At 37.5% G+C, this 25,501-nt stretch overlaps 1 protein-coding gene across 3 annotated transcripts in view; it reads right to left on the bottom strand.

Moving 5' to 3' along the window:
- The window catches only part of LOC110950450 (nucleolar protein 4-like), a 200,969-nt gene that overhangs the window by 112,672 nt on the left and 62,796 nt on the right, over window positions 1-25,501 (bottom strand). The window contains exon 1 of one of the 3 annotated variants that reach the window (XM_022193018.2): window positions 21,315-21,549. The exons of the other annotated variants lie outside the window; for them this stretch is intronic. The gene's annotated coding sequence lies outside the window, so the exon portion shown is untranslated. Of the gene's footprint in view, window positions 1-21,314; window positions 21,550-25,501 lie in introns of those variants that run through there. 3 annotated transcript variants of the gene reach the window in all.

Raw genomic sequence — 25,501 nt, 5'->3', positions numbered from 1 at the left:
GCTAAAATAAACACATAAACAGACTAAACCTCAGAGTGAAGCTCAAAGATGTGATTTCAGTCCAGCTCCACTTTATTTGGTTGAATTCCTGAAAAAAAACTTCAGTTTCCCTCAAACGTCTGAACATTTCAGTCTTCTGGGATCCAAACCTGAGCTCCACAAAACACTTTACCTGCCGACAAAAAGCTGCAGGAAAAAAAGAAGTAAACGTGCAGAAGGACGGTTCTGGTTGTTCTGGTGTGAAGTGGACGGACTGGAAGTCATCAGAGATCTCAGCTATTCATCGTAGCCGCCGGCTGCTGGAAAAAGGCTGCAGGCTACGACTCTCCACAGACCTCATTTAGTCCGACTGGAGCTAACGAGCAAAGAGAAGAACTGGAGGGACGGAAAGTCTTAGAGAGCTTCCATCACTGCTGAGGAGCATCAACTAGACCCAGCAGACAAGGTTTCTGGTTCTCTGAAACTAGACTAGTCATCGCAGAAACATGTCAAATAAACACAAATATACGGACCGACGCCTCATAAAAGAAGAAAAATCTACCATAAGATGCAAAGTCCTCACAAAGAAAACGCAAAATCACAAGAAAAAGATGCCAAACTACCACAAAAACCATAAAAGTCACCCAAAAACGTTGTAAAATCACTGGAAAGACTCAAAAGCCCGACATAAAGACCTAAAAACCCTCACGAAAAAGATACAAAATCCACAAAAAGACACAAAATCACCACATAAGACACAAAATCTGTCAAAAGAAACAAAGTCCTCACAAAGAGATGCAAAATCACCACAAAAAGGTGCAAAATTACCACAGAAAAACTAAAACTCACAGCAAAAACACACAAAATGACGACAAAAAGACATATCACTGGAAAGACTCAAAACACCAGCGACTCAAAATCACCACAAAAAAGATGCAGTATCACCACAAAAAGACCTAAAAATCAGCACAATAAAGATGCAAAATCCATAAAAATAGACAAAATCTTTGCTAAAAGAAGCTAAATCCAACATAAGCTGTAACACTCTCACAAAGAAATGAAATCACCACAAAAAGATGCACAATCACTCCAAAAAGAGCTAAAAATCAACATAAAAACATGTAAAATCACTACAAAAAGAAACAAAATACATCATAAGATGCAAAATCCTCAATGTAAAGATGCAGAATCAACACAGAAAGTTACAGAAATCATATAAACATGAGCAGCTGCTCTAATCTCAGTATGTTTTGATTGTTTCAGTGCACAGAAAAATGTGAAATCACCTCAAATACACATGAAATCATCACAAAAACATACTAAAATGGGTAAAATCTACCACAAGGTGCAAAATCACTGCAAAAAACTGCAAAAATCAGAGAAAAACCTTGAAAAACTGCCACATAAAAACCTAAAAGTCACCAGGAAAATGTTGTAAAATCATGGCAAAGATTCACAGTCTCCACATAAAGACCCAAAAATCACCACAAACAAGCAAAATCTACAAGGAGACTCGAAATCACCACAAAAAAGATGCAAAATCCACAAAATCTCACATAAAACAAGTAAAAGCTACCATAAGAAGCAAAGTCCTCAGAAAGAGAAGCAAAACCACCCCAAAAAAAGCTAATTTACCACAAAAAACTAAAACACACGGCAAAAAAACACACAATCACTACAAAAAATCTTAATTTACCACAAAAAATTAAAACACATGGAAAAAAGAAACAAAATCACTCCAAAAAAATGCTAATTTACCATAAAAAAACTAAAATCTACAGGAGTCCATCTGCAGCTCCTCTCTGGATGATTTCTGGTAATGTTTCCGTGTTTTAGCGCCTCAGACTGAGGAGACGTTGATTTTTTTGGTGATTTTTCCGTGTTTTAGTGCCTCAGACTGAGGAGACGTTGATTTTTTTTGTGATTTTTCCGTGTTTTAGTGCCTCAGACTGAGGAGGCGTCGTTCCTGAACAATGCTGCTGTTGGTCCGACTGCCAGCCGCTCTCCTCTCCGGCTGTTTGCTGCCGTCCGTCCATCTGCCTGACGGGATGACACATGCTCAAGTGTTAAGTTTCACTCAGAAAACATCAGCGGCCGTTAGCACGTAGCTGCAGCGAAAACACGCCGACTCACACCAGAACCCATCAGAGGAATCAACCAGGCCGAGTGTCTGAGTCCAGTTCTAGGACAGGAACGGGTTTATAGACGTCTTAAAGAGGAACGAGTTCAAGTTAAAGCTGCAGGAAATGAATCTAAGTGAATGAAACATCCAGTAAAATGACTGATACAGGAAACGGTGTGAGAGAAAGACGCAAAAGTACCACAAACAAAACTAAAAGTCACCAGAAAAATGTTGTAAAATCACTGCAAAGACTCAAAAGCCCGACATAAAGACCTAAAAATCAGCACAAATAAACCAAAATCCACAAAAACCCTAAAAATCACCACAATAAAGATGTAAAATCAACAAAAATCTCTGCTAAAAGAAGTAAAATCTAACATAAGATGCAAAATTCTCATGCAAGAATACAAAATATCTATAAAAGGTGCAAAACCGCCATGAAAACACCTAAAAGTCACCACAAATCTGTTGTAAAATCACTGCAAAGGCTGAAAGTCCAACACAAAGACCTAAAATCATCACAAAAAGAAACAAAATTCAGAAGGAGAGACAAAATTTTGGATAAAAGTCATAAAATCTACCACAAAATATAAAGTGATCACAAAGAAATTGTAAAATTACAACAGAAAGAAGCAAAATCATCACATAAAACCCTAAAAATCACCACAAAAATCTCATAAAATCCCTGCAAAGGCTAAAAAGCCTGACATAAAAACCTAAAACTCATCGCAAAAAAACCCAAAATCCTCAAAAAGTGACAAAATCTCTGTTAAAAGTAGTAACATCTACCACAAGATGCAAAATCCTCACACAAGTTTGCTACAAAAAGGTGCAAAATTACCAAAAAAGATGAAAGACAAAAAGGAGCCAAATTCACCATAAGATATGAAACTGTCACATAAATGCGCAAAACATCAGCAAAACTATCACAACAAACCCTAAAAGGCACCATAAAAATGTTGTAAACTCCCTGCAAAGACTCAAAAGCCCAGCATATGGACCTCAAATCACCACAAAAAGAGACAAAATCTCTGCTAGAAGATGCAAAATCTAACGTAAGATGCAAAGTCCTCACACAAAAATTGCAAAATCACAACAAAGACACAACACCACCACTAAAAATGAATGCAAAAACAACATAAAAAAGGAACAAAGAGGTTCAAAATCACTATAAAAGAAGCAAAATCCACAAAATCATTGCATAGTCCGAGCAAAGTCTGACAGAGAAATTGCAAAATCATTACAAAAATGTGCAAAAGATGTAAAATCACTGCAAAGACTGAAAAGCCTGACATAAAGACCTAAATATCACCACAACAAAGAAGACAAAATCCACAAAGAGACTTAAAATCACCACAAAAGATGCCCAAAATCCACAAAATCTCTGCTAAAGGAAGCAAATCTAACACAGGGTGCAAAATCCTCTCAAAGACACTGAAAAATCACCAGAGCAAGGCCCAAAATCCACAAAATCTCTGCTAAAGGAAGCAAAATCCGACATCTCCTCACAGAAAAATGCTAAAATCGCTACAAAATGATCTAAAAAAATCAACACAAAAAGAAGCAAAATCCACATAGAGACAAACATCAGCACAAAAAGGTGCAAAATCATCACAAAAAGATGCAAAAATCGACAAAATCTCTGGTAAAAGAAGCAAAATTTAGCACAAGATGCAAAGTCCTCACAAAAAAACTGCAAAATCACCAGAAAAAGCCAAAAAACAACCACATAAAGATGCCCAATCTCGACACAAAGAGCTAAATATCAACACAAAAACAGCCAAATTCAAAATCAGACATGAAATCCTCTCATAAAAACATCAAACCTCCACGTACAAAGACCTAAAAGTTACAAGAAGAAGAAGAAGTGAAAGATGTCAAATGATGCTAACGATCAAACAGCCTGACTAGCTGGCTAGGCTAACCATCGCTACGCTAGCAGAGGCTAACTCAGATAAAGTATCAACGAGCACATATTAACGTTTATAAAGCATGTAATTAGCTAAAAAAAGGATCAAAACAGTTTGAGTTTTAGGAGTTTAGGCATTCTTTTAGCAATAAAAGCTCACATTGAAGGCAGAAGTTGTCATAAAGTTACGTTACAGGCGTCACATTTACACATCAGAAATGGAAAAAACACCTTTAAGTGTCATCTGTTTGTCAGCAAGAACAGTTTTTCATAGCTGCTAAATACACTCAGAAAACTCAAAATTAAAGACAACATGAGCTAAACTTAAATATTCGGTTAGAAAAATGAGCGAAACGGCTGCTAACTGTCGCTACTTGTTGGTGTTCAGCTCTGACTTGTGACGGCTGAAGTGGCTGTGAGACGAACATCTTCACCGTCACACAGCCTCGATCGACAGCCTGTTCTGAACCATCGCCATGGAAACTGAACATTTAACAAAGCAGAAACCTGAACGCTAGCTCTGGACTCTCAGGTTGTTGAGTTCTACGGTTGGCAGGTAAACTCAGCTCTGCTCTCCATTAATTCAACGGTTTAAAACGGTTTCTAACAAACTGTCGTCACATACATGAACAGACGCTGGAAGTTTCTCTCCTGCTGCTGATTTAAACCATGAAAAGTCATTTCTAGATAAATATTTACAAGTTTCATCCATGAAAATCATCCCAGTTTCTCACCTGAAACGCTGCACAAACACTGTAAAAAATGGAATATTTGAGTGATTCAAGCGTACATTTTCAAACTAGGAATAAAAATAATGAATCACAAAGCTGCAGATCTAAAGGACTGTAAATGTAAACCTGTGTGTTTGAGATTGTTTTTGACATGAGGCTAAAAGACAAAATCACCACAAAATGAGGCAAGAACTACAAAATCTTTGCTAAAAGAAGTGAAATCTACCAAAAGACACAAAATCTTCACAAGAAACTGGAAAATCTCCTCAAAAAGATTTAAAATTACCACAAAAAAACATTTGTGGTAATAGAAGTTTTACTGATATAGATGTAATCACTTCAGATATTTTCAGGATTTTCTTTTTTGGAAGATTTTTACTCTTTTAAAAAAAAAAATATTTATAGAATTCTCTTGTCAAATTTGGGAGATTTCTTTCAAATAAAACTTTCAAGGGAAAATTTGAGGGATTATTGGAATTTTTTTCCTGAAGGTTTAGCAAATTTTCAGAAATTTGGGGATTTTTTTGCAAAATTTTTTGGATTTTTTTCAGACAAAAAAAAACATTTTTTGGTGCCTATAAATGAGGACAACAGGAAGGTTAAGATTGATCACGGTGAGGCAGAAAACTGAAAGGAAACGATCATCTGGTGTCTTCAGCTTGTTTTTGACCCGTCCATCCACCCCGACCTCCTCCCATCATAAACTACGTTAATCTAAGAAGTCACCTGACCTGCTCCTTGGCTCCCATTGGACAGTCGGTCTGTAGAGTGAACCTGAAGACCTCTGAGACACGTTAAAGTTCAACACTGGGAGGTTCCTGCTAATCATTGACTCCTGAACTGTTGTAAAGTGTTGAATCAACACGGTGGCCTCATAAAGCAGAGTTTCTGAGGGAGTGGAGCTCCTCATGTGGAGCCTGAACAGAAATAAAAAGTGTAATCTGTGTGAGTCCATCAATCGCTAACTCAGGGTGGGATCAATGGGAGAATAAAGCGGCGGCCAGCAGGGAGGCCGGAGATTAGTGGAGTGTCCAACACTGAGCCCCGCTTAATCCAGCCGGTCACAAATCTGCCCCAAGCGCCACGATTAACCCCTTTCCCCCGCAGGAAGCAATCCGAGGGAAACACAGCGAGGATTAGAGCAGGCAAAGGTCAGCGCTGGACCAGGCCAGTTTCACCAAACGCAGTGTCACCGGGCAGGTTTACATCAGAGGTCAGCATAAACACAGAGAAGCCACGCTCTAAAACCAGAAAGCATGGCTTCTCTGTTTATGTACACTCAATCTGATGGGAAAAGTCACTGCTGAAGAGGATTCTACGCTGTTTTAGCTCAATGTTTGGGTTCCAGGACACGTTTACTTCAAGGAGAGGAAATCTCTCTGAAAAGAAGGAAAGTCCATTCCATAAGATGCACAATCACTACAAAAAAAGTAAAATCACCACAATAAAGGCACAAAATGACCACACAAAGATGGCCAAATCCACAAAATTTCTGCTGAGAGAAGCCAAACCAAACATAACATGGAAGGTCCTCACATTAAAACATGCTAAATTACTACTAAAAGACACATCACCACAAAAAAGAAGCAAAATCTATTAAAGAAAGAGATAAAATCTCTGCTAAAAGAGTAAGAAAATCTAACATAAGCTGCAAAAGCCTCACACAAAATCCAAAATCATTACAAAAAGATCAAAAATCACCATGATAAAGATGCAAAATCCACAAAAAGAGATAAAATCTCTGCTAAATGAAGTAAAATCCATTCCATAAAATGCAAAATCATGACAAAAAGACACAAAAGCACCACATGGAAACCAAAAAATCATCACAACAAAACCCACAATCACACTCAAAATCATTGCAAAGATTCAAAATCACCACAAAAATATGCTAAATCACCTCAACAAGACGCAATACTGCCACAATGAAACCTAAAAGGTGCCACAAAAATGCTGTAAAATCACTGCAAAGACTCAAAAGCTCTACATGAAGACCTGAAAATCACAAAAAAAGAAGCAAAATCCACAAAAAGAGAATGAATCTCTGCTGAAAGAAGCAAAAGCCATTCCATAAAATGCAAAATCACAACAAAAACACACAGAATTACAACACAAAACCTAAAAATCACCATAAATCATCACTACAGAGACTCAACGTCACCACAAAAAAGATATAAACATTATTTACATTTAAATTTTGTCTCCATACATGCTCTCTGTGCTCGCTGGAAACACTTTCCTGCAGAAAAGTTCCTGAATTTCTGTCACTGTAACTGTTGGTTGCAGCTCAATCACTCAAGACTTTTAGCTGCACTGAGGACTACAGAATTTTTAGTTTTTTACAGAATCTAGTTCATTCAAAGTGTGCATTTTTAGGGATTTTTCAATGACACATAAAACAATGTGATGTGGATGAAAATCAGGATTTTATGCTTAGATTTGGCTACATTTTCTGAATTCTAGTCACACATTTTTAGTTTAAAAAGTGTCAGAAAGTTGAAAATCTGATGATTATTTCTGTTTTTACTGTTTCTGCTTCTGGTGAATGGAAGAACTTTGATAAAAAAAATGCAAAAAGCATCTCCGAGGGGAGTTTGTTGGAGTTCAGAGGGTTAAAACATGGAGCAGAACCACCATCAGCAGCAGCACAAACTGAGGACAACGTGAATTTATACAAGCAAAGATGTTACAGTTCAAACTAACTGCTAATTGCTAGAGTTTGCAGGCAGATAGTTCAGGAAGTGTCGCCACATTTCACAGCTTTTTGCGTCTCGTTGCTCCTCTGGTTGCATCCAGCAGCAGCAGATATGTGACGGTATTTATCTGACATTAATCCATGCTGGCTTTAGAAACGTGGTGAAGCTGCCAGTTTGTGCTCTCCAGGATGAGTTCTGCAGCAGATTCTGTACGTTCATGTGTTGTACAGAGAAACCTGAAGGGAAGGAGCAGGACGTCTTTAGGGTAGATGATGCAGAACAACCTTTGAAGATTCATCAAAATGACTCAAAAATGATCCAAAATAGTGAAAAAAAAGTCTCAGATTAACTCCTTGTGTCTAGAGATACTGAAAACTTGACAAAAATGACAAAAAAATGTCTGAAATTATATAAAATATGTCCTAAAAAGCTCAAATCAAACCAAAATGCAAACAGAAGTCGCTACAGCACTTGAAAATTGTGCAAAATCTTCCCAAAATGAAGAACTTGTCCCAAAATGGTCCAACCTGTCGTATGTTTTCAAAATACCTCAAACTTCTCCAAAGTGACCCAAAACATCCTAAATGATGTCAAATTTAAGTACAATGACCAAAACAGTCCAAAGACACTGAAAATTATTCAAAAAAAATGTCCAAAGTGACTCACAAATCCATCAAAATGACTCAAAAACTGTCCAAAATTGATTGATTTTTTTTGATTGAAATGTTTATTTCGAATAAAACAAATAAAAAACAATTCAGAAATTAAACTGATTACAAAACATATTATTCGAAAAGGAGTAGGTTGAAGTTAAACTTATAGAAACCTACCCCCTTTACAATCTTATATTCATGAAATTAAATTGACATACAGTTTTAGCAGCATACAACTGAATTACTTATTCTCAGCAACCAGCAGTAAAGGCATAATGAACATTTACAGCAAAACATATGCAACATTAATATTGAAAACGAAATACCTTTTTATATTTCATTTCTAGCATACTTACAAAGGACAAATGTTTTATAATTTCTTTTAAATAACTGAATATTTGTACTTCTTTTTATGTCATCACTTAACTTGTTCCACATTTTAACCCCGCAAACAGAAAGACACTGTCTCTTTTTAGCTTTGTCAGCATACATTTCTTTAAAATTAAGTTCCCCTCTGAAATAATAACCCCCCTCTCTATCATGAAACAGTTTTTGAACTTCACTCGGTAGTTCATTTTTCCTTGCCTTATACACAATTATTACAGTTTTATATTGAACCAAATCAAAAAATTTCATTTCTTGTGATTTTAAAAACAGTTCATTTGTATGTTCTTTATATCCAGCATTATGAATAATTCTTAGTGAATGAGTGAAGAAAACGTCTCAAATTGACTCCTCGTGTCCAGAGATACTGAAAACTTGACGAAAATGACAAAAACCTTGCAGGAAATTTGAGAAAACCTGTCCTAAAATTAGTTCAAATGTAACCAAAATACTACAAAAAGTCTCTACAGCCGCCTGAAAATTGTCCAGAATCTTTCCAAAATGAAAGAATTTGTCCCAAAATGGTGCAAAATGTCTTCAAAATACCTCAAACTTCTCCAAAGTGACTCAAAACGTCACCAGAGAGACTAAATTTGTCCAAAATGGTTTAAAATTTAAGTGAGCTGAAGTGAAAAAGACAAAAAGCTGCAAGTTACCAGTGCACTTTTCTGAGTGAAAACGTAGAAACAAACATGAAATGAGCTTAATGAGGCGTTAAAGAACACTCCTGCTGTGACTGAACCTTTAAAATGACTGAGAAACAGCAGCAACAAAGAGACTCTTACGAGCTAAACTGAAGACGTGGCTGTTCAGTCTGATGCTTCAAATTTACAACATGGCTGTGATGATACAAGCTGCAGCAAAATACTCGACTGAACACGACGAAAGACGCAAAATGACAATAAAATGACAATAAATGAGGCTCCTGCTGGTGTTGAAAATCCATTTCCTCCTTAAAAAAAGTCCACTTTAAGCTGGTTTTATTCAAAATTCACAGCAAAAAGACACAAAACTGTGATATAACAACCTAAAAATCACCACAAAAAGACACAAAATCCCCAGAGACTCAAAATAGCTACAAAGATTCAAAATCATCACAAAAAATACGCAAAATCCCGACAAAAAGATGCCAAATAACTGCAAAGATTCAAAAGTACAACAAAACAAAAACCAAAGTCACCACAAAGAAATAAAAATAACCACAAAAAGAGACAAAATCTCTGCTAAAAGAATAAAATCCACTCCAAAATGCACAATGACTGCAAAACTACCACATAAAAACCTAAACATCAACTCAAAGACACAAAATCCACAAAGATTCAAAATCATAACAAAAAAAACACGCAAACTTGCGACAAAAAGACGTCACATCACTGCAAAGATTCAAAAGCATGACAGAAAAACGAAAAAATGTCAACAAAAAGACTTAAAAATCACCACAATAAAGAAGCAAAATCCACAAAGAGACAAAATCTCTGCTAAAAGAAGTAAAATCCACTCCATAAAACTCAAAATCACTACAACAAGACCCAACACTAACACAAAGAAACCTAAAAATCACCACAAAACACACAAAATCCACAAACAGACTCAAAATACCTGCAAAGATTCAAAATCATCACAAAAATATGCAAAATCACTACAAGAGGACATCACATCACAGCAGAGATTCAAAAGCACGACAGAAAAACCAAAAATGACCACAAATCCCCAAAGAGTCGTCACAAAAAGTGCTAAAAATCACCACAATAAAGATGCAAAATCCACAAAAAGAGACAGAATCTGCAGAAAGATTTCAAAAATCCGACCTCAGCCCTCCTGCAGAGCTACAAAGAAACAGAAACACCGAGCAGGAGCATCAGTTTTAGTCATTTAGTGGTTGTTTGGCATCTTTGGTTCAGTATTTTCCTTACAGTTGTGTATCTGTAAAGAAGATACAAACGTTTTCAGTTTTGCTTAGAATCTGAAAAGTTCAATTGAGCTCATTTCGTCGTTGTTTTTCTCTCTAATCTTTATCTTCTCACTTCCACACTTTTTAAAATGGTTGTTTTTGGCATCAACCAGCAGATTTCCTGATAAATCTCCACATACTTCCACTGGGCAGCGTTCTGTTTTCCAGGCAGCTAGCGGCTCGCTGAAGGGCTCTGCAGACTGAGCTGTCCATCTCCTCCTCAGCCAGACTCCCTTGATGGGACCTGATGCTATTAGAGGCTGGAGAGGAGGAGGAGGAGGAGATGTGGAAGCTGCATTAGATCTCTGCAGGGACTCTCCGGTTCCAGTGGCTGAGCGCTGAGCACAACGAGCAGCATGGCCGCCAGGCAGCACCAGTCGACCCCAGACAGCCCAGGAATTACAGAGACCTGGAGAAGCATGCATGACGTCTGGAGACTGACACCAGCTCGGTTTATCTACGGGTTTATGTCATTTTAAAGCTCCTGAAAGCCATTTTTCTCAATGAAATCTTCCTGGAGGCAACCAGTTTGGGGTTTTTCAGGTCTGAAGCTGATATGAATACAGAAACACAGATATTTTCCAACTAATTTTGGCTGATTGTCAACATTTTCTCCATAGAACACCGGGTCCCTCCACATATTCCATCTAAAATCAGACAAAACTGAGCAAACTTCCCCCCCAAGACCTCCTCAGAACCATCTGGTTCTTCATCTCCAGTAACTTTATTAATGATCAGAGATCTACCTTCAGACTGGGAATATTTCCAACTCAAACTGTGAAAAAAAATTCCAAAAACATCGACCAAATAACCTCAAACTGATCTAAAGTGTCTGGATTTGTTTCCAGAGCAACTCAAAATGTAGCCAGAATGACAAAAACATCGAAATGACCTCAAACACGACACTAAACACATAGAAACCTTTCTAGAATTCAAAACTTGAAAATTCGTCAAAAATGACTCATAAAATGGTCCATAAAGACTCAATTTGTCAATATGACTCAAAAAGTGTTCCAAAATCTGTTTAAAACCATCTGGAACCTGTCTTCAATTACCAGAAACTACTTTGTTTGAGGTACTTTTGTTCAAAATTACTCACAAATTAGCCAACATACCTCAAACTGATTCAAAACGTCTCAAACTGACACAGATTGAGACCTTCTTCATCTCCACTATATTTATTAATGATAAAAGTGAATATTTTCAATATTTTCAACTCAAAATGTGACCATACGGACAAAAATATCGACCGAATTACCTCAAACACCTAGAAACCTTTCCATAATGACTAAGAACTTAAAACTTGTCAAACATGAGTCAAAAAATGGTCCATAACGACTTGATTTGTAGGTATGACTCAAAACTAGACTAAAATGAACTAAAAGTGATTAAAAACATGTCTAAGTTATTCAAAATACCTCAAACATATCTAAGATAGTCTTCTGTTTTTTATCCCATAACCAGACATTTTGCTTCAAATGCCTCAAAGCTTTCGGTTCGGTTAAAAAGTGAGAATATTCTATAAAAACCAACCAGAATCTGGTTCTTCATCTGCAGTAACTTTATTCATGATCAGTTCTACCTTCATACTGGGATCATTTCCAAAGTTCCAGGTCCTTGAAATCCACAGAGGTGGGTCCAGATTTATCACTTTTTAAAATGAGACATAAAATGGTCTATAAAAACTCAATTTGTCAATATGACTCCAAAAATGCTCCAGTGTCAATCCAAATCATTCTTCACCGTCTTAAATTGGTTCAGTGATAAAAACTTGTACAGAATACTACAAAACTTGTCCTAAATTACTTCGAATCAAACAAAGCACACAAAAAAGCCTCTCCAACCACTTGACAACTGCCCAAAACCTTCCCAAAATGAAAGTTGTGCCAAAATGACTGAAAATGTCTCATGACGTCTTCAAAATACCTCAAACTTCTCCAAAGGGTCCCAAAACATCACCAAAAAAACTTAATTAGACGACATCCTAACTCAAAAAGATGAAGGCAAACTGTTTTTTTTTGTTGAGTCCAAAATGTGTAAACACAAATTAAAGCTAAAATGACTGCATAATCCATAAGAAACTCACGTTGGACAGTTAAATTAGAGCAAAAGTTACAGAAAATAACAAACTGAATGAACATGAATCATCTTCTCAATAATAGAAGACCTCAGTGAATTCTTTCATGATAAAAACCTCCAAACAAAAGCCCGTATAGACATAAAAGATCTTCCTGCGCAGACCTTCAGAATAAAACACTGCAATATCTTCACAACAAAATGATTAACCGCATCAGAAATGAGATAATTATTATTATTGATTGACCTTGAAACTCTCAGCGACTGAAGGATTAGATTCTGTATTGTTTTGCGTTCCCATCCCTGAAGGTTTTTATCCTGTGGATAGACTTTAACCCTGAACAGAACCAAACCTCCTCCCACGTTCTGCCGAGGTGCTCTTAAACAAACATCAGAGAAATAAAGAAATAAAGAGGCTGCAGCGAGCTTTGAAGGCTTGTTTAACCAAGGAATGTAAAATCAAACAAGAGCTTTGGATTCTTTGAGTTTTATTTACTGTGTTTGAACAGAAACCTGAGGGTGAAGAGACTCAGACAGTTTGAGGAAACTACCAGAACCATCTGGTTCTTCATCTGCAGTAACTTTATCAATGATCAGAGTTCTACCTTCATACTGGGAATATTTCCAGAGTTCCAGGTCCTTGAAGTCCATAGAGGAGAACGTCCACTGTAGAAAGTCCTAGAGTAGACCTACAAACAACTGGACAGTTGTTAGTAGGTCTACTCTTGAACTTTCTACAGGAGACGTTCTCCTTTCTTGCTTCCAATCATTTAGTCTCACTTAGAAATTCCAGGGCCTGTTCAGATTACCTCAAACTGATCCAAACTACTTGGATTTGCTTCAAGAACAGCTCAAAATGTGACCAGAATGACAAAAACATCGACCAATGACCTCAAACACCGACACTAAACGCCTAGGACCTTTTCCACAACAACTCAGAACTTGAAAATTTGTCAAAAAAGATTCCTAAAATGGACCATAGAGACTCGATTTGTCAATAGGACTCAAAGGTTGTTCAAAAATCTGTCGTAAATGAGTTACTTACAAATTAGCCAATGTACCTCAAACTGATTCAAAATGACACAGATTAGATTAAAAAGAGAGAATATTTCATAAAAACCAACCAGAACCTCCTCAGAACCATCTGGATCTTCATCTCCAGTAACTTTGTTAATGATCACTACCTTCTACTACCTTCTACTGTGAATATTTCCAGAGTTCCAGGTCCTTGAAGTCCATAGAGGAAAACGTCCTCTGTAGAAAGTTCTAGAGTAGACCTACCCACAACTGCCCAGTTGTCAGCAGGTCTAGTCTAGAGCTTTCTCCTTTCCTGCTTCCAGTCTTTAAGTTTAGTCTCATTTAGAACAGTCCAGGTCCTTGGAGTCCACAGAGGTGGATCCAAAAAGACTAGAAGATTGTACAAAACAGCATGAAATTTATTGAAAATGCTTCAAAATTTTCCCTAAATTACTTGAAACTTGAGCAAAATGACACAAACCTTTCCAAAGCGATTCGATTGTTGTATATTGATGATATTATTCATTTAAATGACTGTTTATTTAAAATCTATACTGATTCTGATGCATCAGTTTTTATTCAGGGTTAGATTTTCAGTAAAAACAGCCATAAAATGGTAGCTATTGATGATATTTTCCATTTTAAATCATTGGTTTCAGGATGTTAACCCTTTAAATAAGACGATAATCTACTAAGAAGATATTTTTAAAGGTGGATAAGGAGCTAACAGCAGTGAAATCATCTTTTTAGTGGATGTATGTTTGGTTGATTGTCCTGAACTACTCTTTTATTTTTGACTTCCTGTTCAGTTCCATAAAGTCACCGTAAATCATGGCTTCATTTATCGCCAGCAGGTTAGACTCAGGATGAGTGTAGGACTGATGTTTGGTTGGATCGAGGACTGATGTGGGACTGATGTTTGGTTGGATTTAGGACTGATATGGGACTGATGTTTGGTTGGATTTAGGACTGATATGGGACTGATGTTTGGTTGGATTTAGGACTGCTATGGGACTGATGTTTGGTTGGATTTAGGACTGATATGGGACTGATGTTTGGTTGGATTTAGGACTGCTATGGGACTGATGTTTGGTTGGATTTAGGACTGATATGGGACTGATGTTTGGTTGGATCGAGGACTGATATGGGACTGATGTTTGGTTGGATTTAGGACTGATATGGGACTGATGTTTGGTTGGATTTAGGACTGATATGGGACTGATGTTTGGTTGGATTTAGGACTGATATGAGATTGATGTTTGGTTGAATTTAGGACTGATATGAGACTCATGTTTGGTTGGATCGAGGACTGATGATTGGTTGGATCGAGGACTGATGTTTGGTTGGATCGAGGACTGATATGAGACTGATGTTTGGTTGGATCGAGGACTGATGTGGGACTGATGTTTGGTTGGATTTAGGACTGATATGAGATTGATGTTTGGTTGAATTTAGGACTGATATGAGACTCATGTTTGGTTGGATCGAGGACTGATGTTTGGTTGGATCGAGGACTGATATGAGACTGATGTTGGGTTGGATCGAGGACTGATACGGGACTGATGTGAGGGCGTTAAATTGCGCTGCAGCTCCACAGAGACCCTCCTCTCTGCTGCAGCAGCTTGACGGCTTATTGTTAAAGCAGATTGGAGCTTTCAGGACTGGGATTGCCTGCAGCCCAACAGACGGCATGAAAGGTGATTTAGGAAACAACCAGATCCACCCCAGTAGGAAACACATTCACACCAAACACAGATATCTGGGAGGAAACGGACCAGGAAAAGGTTGAGAGGACAGACAATCTGAGAGGGATGTAATATTTGTATGAGCCTTTAAGTGTCTAAAATCCCACACTTTTTACAGTGTTTAAACATTGTAGTAGTTATACAGGTATATTTCCCTGCCAACATTACTAACCACTGCCAAATTTTCAGTTTATTTTGCTTGCTTGTCTTTTTTAAATATTTTTAAATTTTTTTTTTTTTTTTTTTTAGATTCCTTATTTATTTTTGGATTTATTCATTTTCTTTTTACAGATGTATTTATTTATTTATTTATAATTACATTTTTACAGATTTATTATTTGTTTGCTTGTTTGTTTATTATTTTAATTTTTACAGATTTATTGTTTATTTATTTATAATTTTATATATATTTTCACAGATTTGTTTTATGGATTACATTAAAGTATTTCAACATTTTCTTTTACTTTTTTTTGGCACTTTTCTGCCAGACTTTACTTTTTTTTTATTTTACACTACTCAGACTTGTGTATCTAAATAAAAGCTCATCTGTTAACGAAAAATAACAAAACAAAACATGAAATATTAAATAATGAAAGATTGAAATATGAAAGAATCTAAGCGCTGTGAAATAACTTTCACTGCACTCTGACCCCAAATTACATGAAACAACAACAATGTTGATGTTTGATTATTAAGTTTTCAAGAGAAATCATTATCAAATATGATATTTTGCTGCTTTTGTCGGTTCATATTATCGTAAATTACCACCTTCAGCTTTCAAACTGTCTAATTGGAATCATTTATTCTCAAAATCATTGAATTCTGGAGGCTTTATTGCTGAAAAATCCCATTTTAAGCATCCCAGAGGAGAAGATTTCCTGCTCTGGTCTGTTAGAAAGCTGCAGGTTTCCCTCTAATGTCTGATGATGGATCTAAAGATTCTTCTCTGAGGCTGGAATCATTTAATGCAACAACAGGGCTTCTAAAGAGGTGAAACACGAGGAGAATAAAACCAGAACGCAGCCCAGAGTCCAGCAACAGGAAGGAGGAAGAGGAGGATTATGGGAGCGCTGGGCCTCCTGCTGGGCTCACAGCGGGTCAGTAGATCCTCAGGAGGATTTACCTGGAGAGACTCTCCTGGTCTGACCGTCCCCCAGCAGAAGGCTGGAGATCTGGAAAGACCTAAACCCATTAAACGCCTCACAGGGAAACCAGCTGCACCGTTACCTATCAAAATAAAACCACCGCCAGGCTAGAAATAAGAAAAAAAACTGCCAAAAGTCTAACTGTTTTTACAAAATATGGTTCAGTTATCATGTAAGAAATCTTATAAATGACAACAAAATGTCAGAGAGGTCAGTCTGGTGCAGGAACTGTGGATATTAAGTGGGATATTTTATTGAATGCGGTGAGTGAAAGAGTATTTTTTTGTTGTTTTCTTGGATGTCACAAAGCAAACAATAAAATCCAATGCTTTATAAGAAGCTGAAAGAAAAAATGCTGCAGAAATGACACACCTACACATAATGTGTTAATTTACAATTTACGGATGCTTCATTGTGTGCTTGTTGGGTTTTTTGGTTGCTGTACAGCAGAAAACCCGTAAAATGTGATGCTTTTAAAGAATCTAAAGACACAAAATGCTACAAAAATTTTAGCAGTTTAAGTCAAAATCAGAAATGAAGCTAAATTATTTTCTACTTGGTTTCTAAAATGACCTAAAAAAAAAGTTAAATGTGTCAAAACTTGTTGCCTTTTTCTTTATCCTTTACTGTTTTTTTGTTTTGGTGCAAAAAGATGCTTGACAAGAAGCTAAAAACAAAAAATGGTGCAAAAATTAAGTCTGTTTAAATGAAGTTAAATTTCCTTTTGTTCGGTCAAAAGAATATAATTTGTCAAAACTTGCAGCCTTTTTCTTTTTCCTTTGGTGTTTTAGTGCATAAAGTTGTCAATTCAAAGGTGCAAGTAACGCCCACATTAGAAATTCGTATTTTACTCATAATATTGTGTTATTTTATCATGCACAGACTTTGGTTTTACTGTTTTCTACATGCCTGAACGCTCATTATTCCAACATTTCTGCAGATATTTCTCAGAGTCGTCCTGCAACTATAAAAACCAGAGAAAAGCAGCCACGAATCTACACTTTAAACAAAGTAAGTCAATCAAACATGGTGACGTTTGCAGGCTGTAGCTCTGAATCAACGAACCGTCCTGATGTCCAAGCAAAGGAGCTGAACGGTAAAAGAGCAGCAGATTAACGAACACCGTCTCATTAAACCTAAATCTCTGTGGGACTTTCTCTGCTGCTTCTTCGGGAGCTTCAACCCTCAACGTTTTAATCCAGAGAAACTCCCATCAGAGTCCAAACTCTGCCGCGGTTCGTCCCATCGACCAAACGGATGTGGTTTCCCGGGAGACGTCGCCATGGAAACACAGAGATGCTGGAGGAAGATCTTGGAGAGTCCGTCCTTCAGCTGGAGGACCGCAGCTCGAAGGCCTATCAGTTGGAAAGCTTCTTCCCTGCTGGAGGACTCTCCAGTAAGAATCCTTCATCCAGCAGCCGTGACCCCCGAGGACAGCTCAGTTTAAAACTTCCTGCTGCTTCCTCATCAACTCCCATTTCTGCAGCTTTTAACAGCCCGTTGGACGACGACACAAACAGAGAAACGTTGGAGATCGATGCGCTGAATAGAAGACGTGTCGCTACACAATTAAACAATTTAACAAGTACACAATTACAGAGCCGAGGACAGAAGAGAAGAATATGTCACATTCTTTCTGCTCCATTTAGCCTCATTAGTTCAGTCATTTAAGCTTGTTTTTTGGTGTATTTGTGGAGAAATGAAGCTAAAATCATTTGCATAATTTATGAAAAGGCAAAGCTTTCCAATTTCGTTGTACACTGTATAATGACAATAAAGCACATTCTATTCTATTCTACAAAACACAATGGTTAGGACTGGAAAGGTGATAGATCTTTTAGCTTAGTGAACAAATGCTGAAAAAGGGGAATAGTTTAATGATTTTAAGTAAATTCCTTCCACTGGTAGCACATAACTGGAATGGTTTTATGGGTTTGAGTTCATGCTGCTTAAATCAATTGCAGTTTTCATGGCTGCAAGTTGTTTTTTTTAAGATAAGTCAGCTTAAATTTCCACTTTGTCCAACTTTTGCATTTATTTTGCCCAAATGTAAAGCCTAAAACATGATTTTGCTACTAAGCTTCGTTCCATTTTTTCGACAGACAAGATGTCCCTAAAGTCTGGACTCATCGGAAATCTCATGGACAAGAATGTTTTTGTCTTCACGGATTAAATATGGTTGAACTGGTTCTTCTCAGTGGATGTGAAGGATGGAAATATGGAGAGATAGCAGATGGATTCCAAGCAGGATTCCACTTCCTCTATCATGTCGTATTACACTTCAACTACATTAAAGTCATTTAAATCAATCAGATGTGGTGCATTTCTGCAGTGGGCACCATGACAAAGACTTATGTGGTGGTTAATGACCTCTGACTAAAGCGTGTCCTTCATAGACAAACCAGAACTGTGATTTCAGTCGTATATGGAACAGAGCTGCCATTGAAAATCATGTGTCTGTTGACTGAAACAACGATAACAGCACAGGACAAATGTCTACTATTTACAATTTATGGTAATTTTGCTGATACTTAGTCAAGAAAATTATTTAATGTTTGCATCTCTAGCAACTTAAAACATAGTATCTGCCCAATCTGATACCATTTTCCTCAGACACTTAAAGTACATCAGAGTTATAGAAATCAATCCAATATGGTGCATTTCTGCAGCGGGCACCATGACAAAGACTTATGTGGTGATTAATGACCTCCAAACACAGATTAAAGACAAACCAGAACCAAGATCCTAATCAAATATGTAACCGATCTGCCAATGAGGCCAACATCAACGACATCAGCACAGGACAAATCTCTACTGTAAACAATTAATGATAAAGCTGCTGACTATTAGTCTGGAAAGCTATTAATCTGAAGCTATTTAAAATCCACTATCTGTGGAATGATCTGTGGAACAGAGCTGCCATTGAGGGACAAATCCATGTCTGCTGACAGTTTATTATTCATGACAAAGCTGCTGCATTTCTGCATGGGGCACCATGACAAAGACTTCTGTGTTGGTTAATGACCTCAGACTGAAGCTTGGATAACAGAGCTGCCATTGAGGCCAAAATCATCACGAGTAGTTTAAAATGTATCTGCTCAATCTGAACACACACTTCAACTACATTAAAGTCATTTAAGTCAATGTGGTGTGTTGCATTTCTGCAGTGGGCACCATGACAAAGACTTCCGTGGTGGTTAATGACCTCTAACCAGAGCTAATGTGTTTAAGAAAAACTTAAACCGCGATCTTAGTCAGATACGTAGCAGAGCTTCCACAAAGAGGCCAAAATAGTGACCATTGACTGAAACAACAACAGCAAAAGACAAATGTCTACTGTTTACAATTTATGATAAAGCTGCTGACTATAGGGCAGGGGCAAAAAAACCCAACATATTTGCATTTCTAGCTATTTAAAATTTAGTATCTGCCTGATCCAATTCCATTTTCCTACATAATACACACTTAAAGTACATCATAGTTATTAAAATCAATCCAGTGTGGAGCATTACTGCAGCAGGCACCATGACAAAGACGTATATGGTGGTTAATGACCTCCGACTGAAGCTGTAAATTTAACATGTGAGCTACTAGATACCTTTCTCCAAGAATAATACACAAGTTCACACTAATACTAATATACATATATATATATATACATACATAACAGATTTTATTTTTATCTTATTTTTCATGTTATTCAGTTTAATTTGATTAATTTTATTTTATTTCATGTTTTCATCATATGTGTATTGTTTTATTACATATTTTATTATTTGATCTTATTTTTCATATTATATTATATTTCATTCCATTAAATTACATTTAATTTTTATTTAATTTGATTATTTCATTGTAATTTATATTATTTTATTTTTCAGTATTATTTAATTTTATTGTATTCAATTTTATCTAATTTATTCATTTTATTTATTGTATGTATTTATTTTTATTTATTTTTATTTATCATATTTTCACTGTATGCATTTATTTTTATATTATTTTATATTATTATATTTTATTTCATCTCCATCTGCTCCATCCTCATTGCATGTGTTATACCCCACAGTGTTTCCTCAATTTGTGTGTTTTTTTTAAATCTTTATATCTAACATGATGTTGGGGGTCTGTTTGTTTGTTTTACTGTATGTTTTGTTGTTGGTGTTGGATGGATTCCAACATTCATCTACAGGAGCTGCAGGCAGACACAGGTTTGGATAAATTCCATTAAATTCAAACTGTTGATCTAAGAGCAGTTCCAGTATTTCACCATTTCACTCTTTCACAGCCGCATCAATTTTGAAACTTTTCCTGAACCTCCTCCAGACCACCGGGACTCCGGAGCTCCTTCTATCCGCCGGGCCTGCTCCGATGCTCGGCCGCGTCACCGACCGTTCCTCGGTGTGCTTGGTCATTCCGCAGCTCCCACCCATCAACCACACAGCCGCCCACATACACACACACACGCTCACATGCACGCACGCATGGCCGACCCCCCTCCACCACCGCCACCTCCATGCGCGCACGCAGAGGGGGCAGCCAGCAGAACAATGTGCGCCACGCCGCCGGGAGCGCACCGGGGCCGCCGCGCTGCGCTCCGGAGCACAACGAATCCCGGGACGGAGCCACGAACCGGAGACCAGCAGTGACAACAACACAACAACACAACTTACTGACACCGCAGCGACCCGCAACCAAACCTCCTGAAGCCTCATTATTGTTATTATTATGATTATAATAATGATTGAAACGTTAGAATAAAAGCCCACCTCCCTCCTGATCGATAATCGATGATCAGCTCGGCGCTCTGCAGGCTGCGGCCGTGCACACAGGAGGAGGAAAATCCTGGCCAGCACTCCTGGATATTAAATAAATAATGGAACACATGCGGAAAACGCCTTCTTACCTTCACTTCTGCAAGATTACAAACATGAATGTCGCCCGCCGCCGTTAAATCGTCCCGGTGTCGCCGTTTCTTTTCACCGATCCGCCTCCAGTTTGCCTATTTTTTTATTTTATTTTATTTCTCTATATGTATAGATTTCCCCTCGTACTGTTTATGATAAACGGACAGTATATCCTGCTGTACACCGGGAGGGAGTGAGAGCGCACAGCGGGACCCTCAAGACTCTCTGTGGCAACCGAAGGGGGGCGTGGCCACGACGCTGACGTCAGACAGAGAGAGACAGAGAGAGAGAGAGAGAGAGAGAGAGAGAGAGAGGAACATGCTGATGAATAAACCCACTTAAAACAATAGGAATGGAGACGCAGTTGATGGTTTCTGTCAATCCGTCCTTTGTTTTCCGCAGCAGATCACATTTCAGCTCGAACACTAAGACTGAGGACCAGTCAGAGGCAAACAGTTCAAAAACAGGCAGAATAAAGCTTCTCCTCACATGCAGAACATGAATTAATCCACCTAAATAATAACAACGAAATTCCAAAGTAAGTCGAGACTCCTCGATATTTGCCAAATCTGATATTATTTTCCCACACAACAGACACTTCAACTGCATTAAAGCTATTTAAATCAATCCAATGTGTTGCATTTCTGCAGTGGGCACCATGACAAAGACTTCTTTGCCAGTTAACCCTTTAAGCTGCAGTCAATTCCAGCCGTTTTCAGTACAAAAAAATCGCTAATATTCTATTTTTAAATTAAAAAAATGACGAAAAATACAGGGAATATTGGACGCCCATGGCGAGGTGCATTTCCTTGAAAACGACCGATTCGTGGATTTTATACCAACTTCAGGACATGTTTTGGACAAAATAGTTTACTGGCTTGTGTCGTCTGGATGTAAAAGGTTGGATTATGGCCGTTTTTTGTGGAATATTTTCATCTGTGTGTAATAATGAACCCGGAAATGTGAGTCGCGCTGTGTGCGTTGAAGCCGTGTATAGAGAACGTATGGATGGATATTCGTTTTTGTCGGACAAATGTGTTAATCACATCTGAAAGTGGTTTATACCGGCGGATTCATGAGAATCTAAGCTTTCCATCGGCGTATAGTGTTTGTATAATCGCGTTTGCAGCCGTCGGACATTCTTGAAATTCCTATGCAAATTAGTAGGTGTACCGCCGGCGGTACACTGAAGCTTAAGGGGTTAATGACCTCTAACCAGAGCTACTGTGATAATTCATGATAATTTGTCAATATTTAGTCAAGAAAATTATTCAATATTTGCCTTTCTATGTATTTAAAATTGAATATCTCCCTAATCTGAAACCATTTTCCAACATAATTCACACTTCAAGGACATTAAAGTGATTGAAATCAATCCAATGTGGTGCATTTCTGCAGCGGGCACCATGACAAAGACTTCTGTGGTGGTTCATGACCTCCAACCACAGATTAAAGATGACCCAGAACCAAGATCCTAATGAAATATGTAACAGATTGAGACAAACATCATGCTGGTATCAATAATATCGGCACAGAACAAATCTCTATTCAGTTTATGATAAAGCTGCTGACTATTAGTATGGAAAATTATTCATCTCTAGCTATTTAAGGTTCCCCATCTGCCCGGTTCAACACCATTTTCCTCACTAATATTGTACACAATTCAACTACATTAAAGTTACTGAAATCGATCTGATGTGCTGAATTCCCCCAGTGGGAACCATGACAAAGACTTATTTGCCGGTTAATGACCTCCAACCAGAGCTACTGCATTTAAGACAAACTGGAATCATGATCTTAGTCACACACATAACAGAGCTTCCAGTGAGGTCAAAATGATGTGTCTGTTGACTGAAACAACAACATCAGAAAAAGACAAATGTCTACTGTTTACAATTTATGATAAAGCTGCTGACTACTGGTCAGGAAAGTTATTAATGTCTAGCTATTTAAAATTCACCATCAGCCCAGTTCAACATCATTTTTCTCACTAATATACATTTTAAGTACAGTAAAGTTATTAAAATCAATCTGATGTATTGCATTTCTGCAGTGGGCACCATGACAAAGACTTCTGTGGTGATTCATGACTTCCAACCAGAGCTAATGGAACCGCAATCTTAGTCACATGTGTACCAGAGCTTCCAGTGAGGCCAAAATTGACTGAAACAACATCAGCAAATGTCTACTATTTACAATTGATGAAAAAGCTGCTGACTGCTGGTCAGATGAATTAATCAATATTTGCATCTCTTGCAAGTTAAAATGTAGCATCTGCCCAATCCAGTACCATTTTCCTCCATAATATACACTTCAAGTAGATCAAAGTTATTAAAATCAATCCAATGGGCACCATGACAAAGACTTCAGTGCTGGTTCATGACCTCAGACCAGAGCTAATAAGACAAAGACGAACCAGAACCAAGATGGGCATAACAGACACTTAAACTACATTAAAGTTATTTAAATCAATCTGATGTGTTGTGATTCTGCAATGGGCACCATGACAACGACTTCTGTGGTGGTTCATGAGGTCAGAGCAGAGCTAAGAAGAAAAAGACGAACCAGAACCGTGATCTGAGTCGCATGTATAACAGAGCTGCAACTGAGGCAAAAATCCCATCGACTGACATGGTGGTCCATCCCTCTCATCCAGCTATGAGTTGTTGTTCCAATATCTAGACTTTAATACCACAGAGGACACAAGAAAACGATTTAGCACGCTGCAGCACATAGTATGTTAAATGTAGTATGTCAGATATAAAACAATTTCCTACTTCCAGCACATTTTTCTGGACTTCCTGACCCACAGTCCTCTGCAGTTACATCACAGAGTATTAACGAGCTTAAGTCACCACAAATAGACGGAAGCTCGTTTCACACTGGAGTCAAGTTTAAGATGTGATATTATAAAGAAGCAGTCGGTTCCAAAAGTCCACAAAGTCCAAGGAAGGAGCAAAAGATTCAAAGACCGCAGCAATAACAAGTTATTAATGCAATGAAAGTTCTCTGGTTAGTCAAACATACTGAGGCAACTAAAAGACGATATGAAGATACAAGAAGAGGTTTCTACAGAAAAAACTGTGCAGAAAGTTAAGATATTAGAGGTAGGTATGTTGAATGTATAAAATAAAGTGCAAAAAAGGCAAAATACATGCGCAGAAAGCTCCAAAACAGATGTTCACAAACTGGTGTCTATGACTTTTACTTAGTGTCCATGAATTTAGCATTTTCTCTTGCATAAATAAAGATACTTGCACCATAAATTGGTGCAGAAAAGGCACAAAAATGACACTAAATGGATGCAAAAATGTTACTAAAAGATGCAAAAATTTCACTAAAAGATGTAAATTTGACACTAAAAGACACAAAAATGACACAGATGCAAAAACACATAAGATGCAAAAATGACCCTAAAAGACACAAAAACTACCCAAAAAGATGCAAAAATGACACAAAAAGACACAAAAAATGACACTAACAGATGTAAAAATTTCACTGATAGATGCAAAAATGGCACAAAAAGACAGAAAAATGACACCAAGATGTGAAAATAAGAAAAGCTGAAAAAATGGGCTCAGACGTTTAATCCTCTGGATGCATTTATTCTCTATTAGAGTATTTTTTAATCCATGTTGACCAGGAATGTTCATGATTGTACTCGGAATAAACACTGAAGTTTGTATTTCTACTGCCTTCTTCAGCTGCAGTGTCGGTACTGGACTTGTAACCCTGGCCATCGATCTACGGATTGTGATTATAAAACCATATATTTCTCACACATCCTGCTGCTGTATTAATGCAGAGCACTGACACTGCACTGACATTCTTTAAAAATGGAAGAGGTTTTAAAAACACTAAACACAAACAGACCCTGGAAAACATCGTCACAACTGGAGAAATGAATGAGAAGAGAGAAGGAGGCAGACAGGATGGAGATGATGGACTGATTGACATCATGGAGACACATAGAACCATCAGTTCAGAGAGCTAAAGATCAGAGGAGCTGCAGAGAAACGATCGCCTACGCTGAATGACACGGCCCTGATTGATTGACCAGGAATGATGCTTCTGTCACTCAGAATGTTTTTCTCAGTTACATGTGGACAGAAATATAAAGTTTTACTTCAGGCAATAAAAACTCTTGAAAAAACACAAAAGAATGCCATCAAAAGATACAAAAATG

The sequence above is a fragment of the Acanthochromis polyacanthus genome, chromosome 6, assembly GCF_021347895.1.
Source record: "Acanthochromis polyacanthus isolate Apoly-LR-REF ecotype Palm Island chromosome 6, KAUST_Apoly_ChrSc, whole genome shotgun sequence".
NCBI lineage: Eukaryota > Metazoa > Chordata > Actinopteri > Pomacentridae > Acanthochromis > Acanthochromis polyacanthus.
The sequence above is the reverse complement of the archived record's forward strand: the minus strand, read 5'-3'. Positions and strand labels throughout refer to the sequence as shown.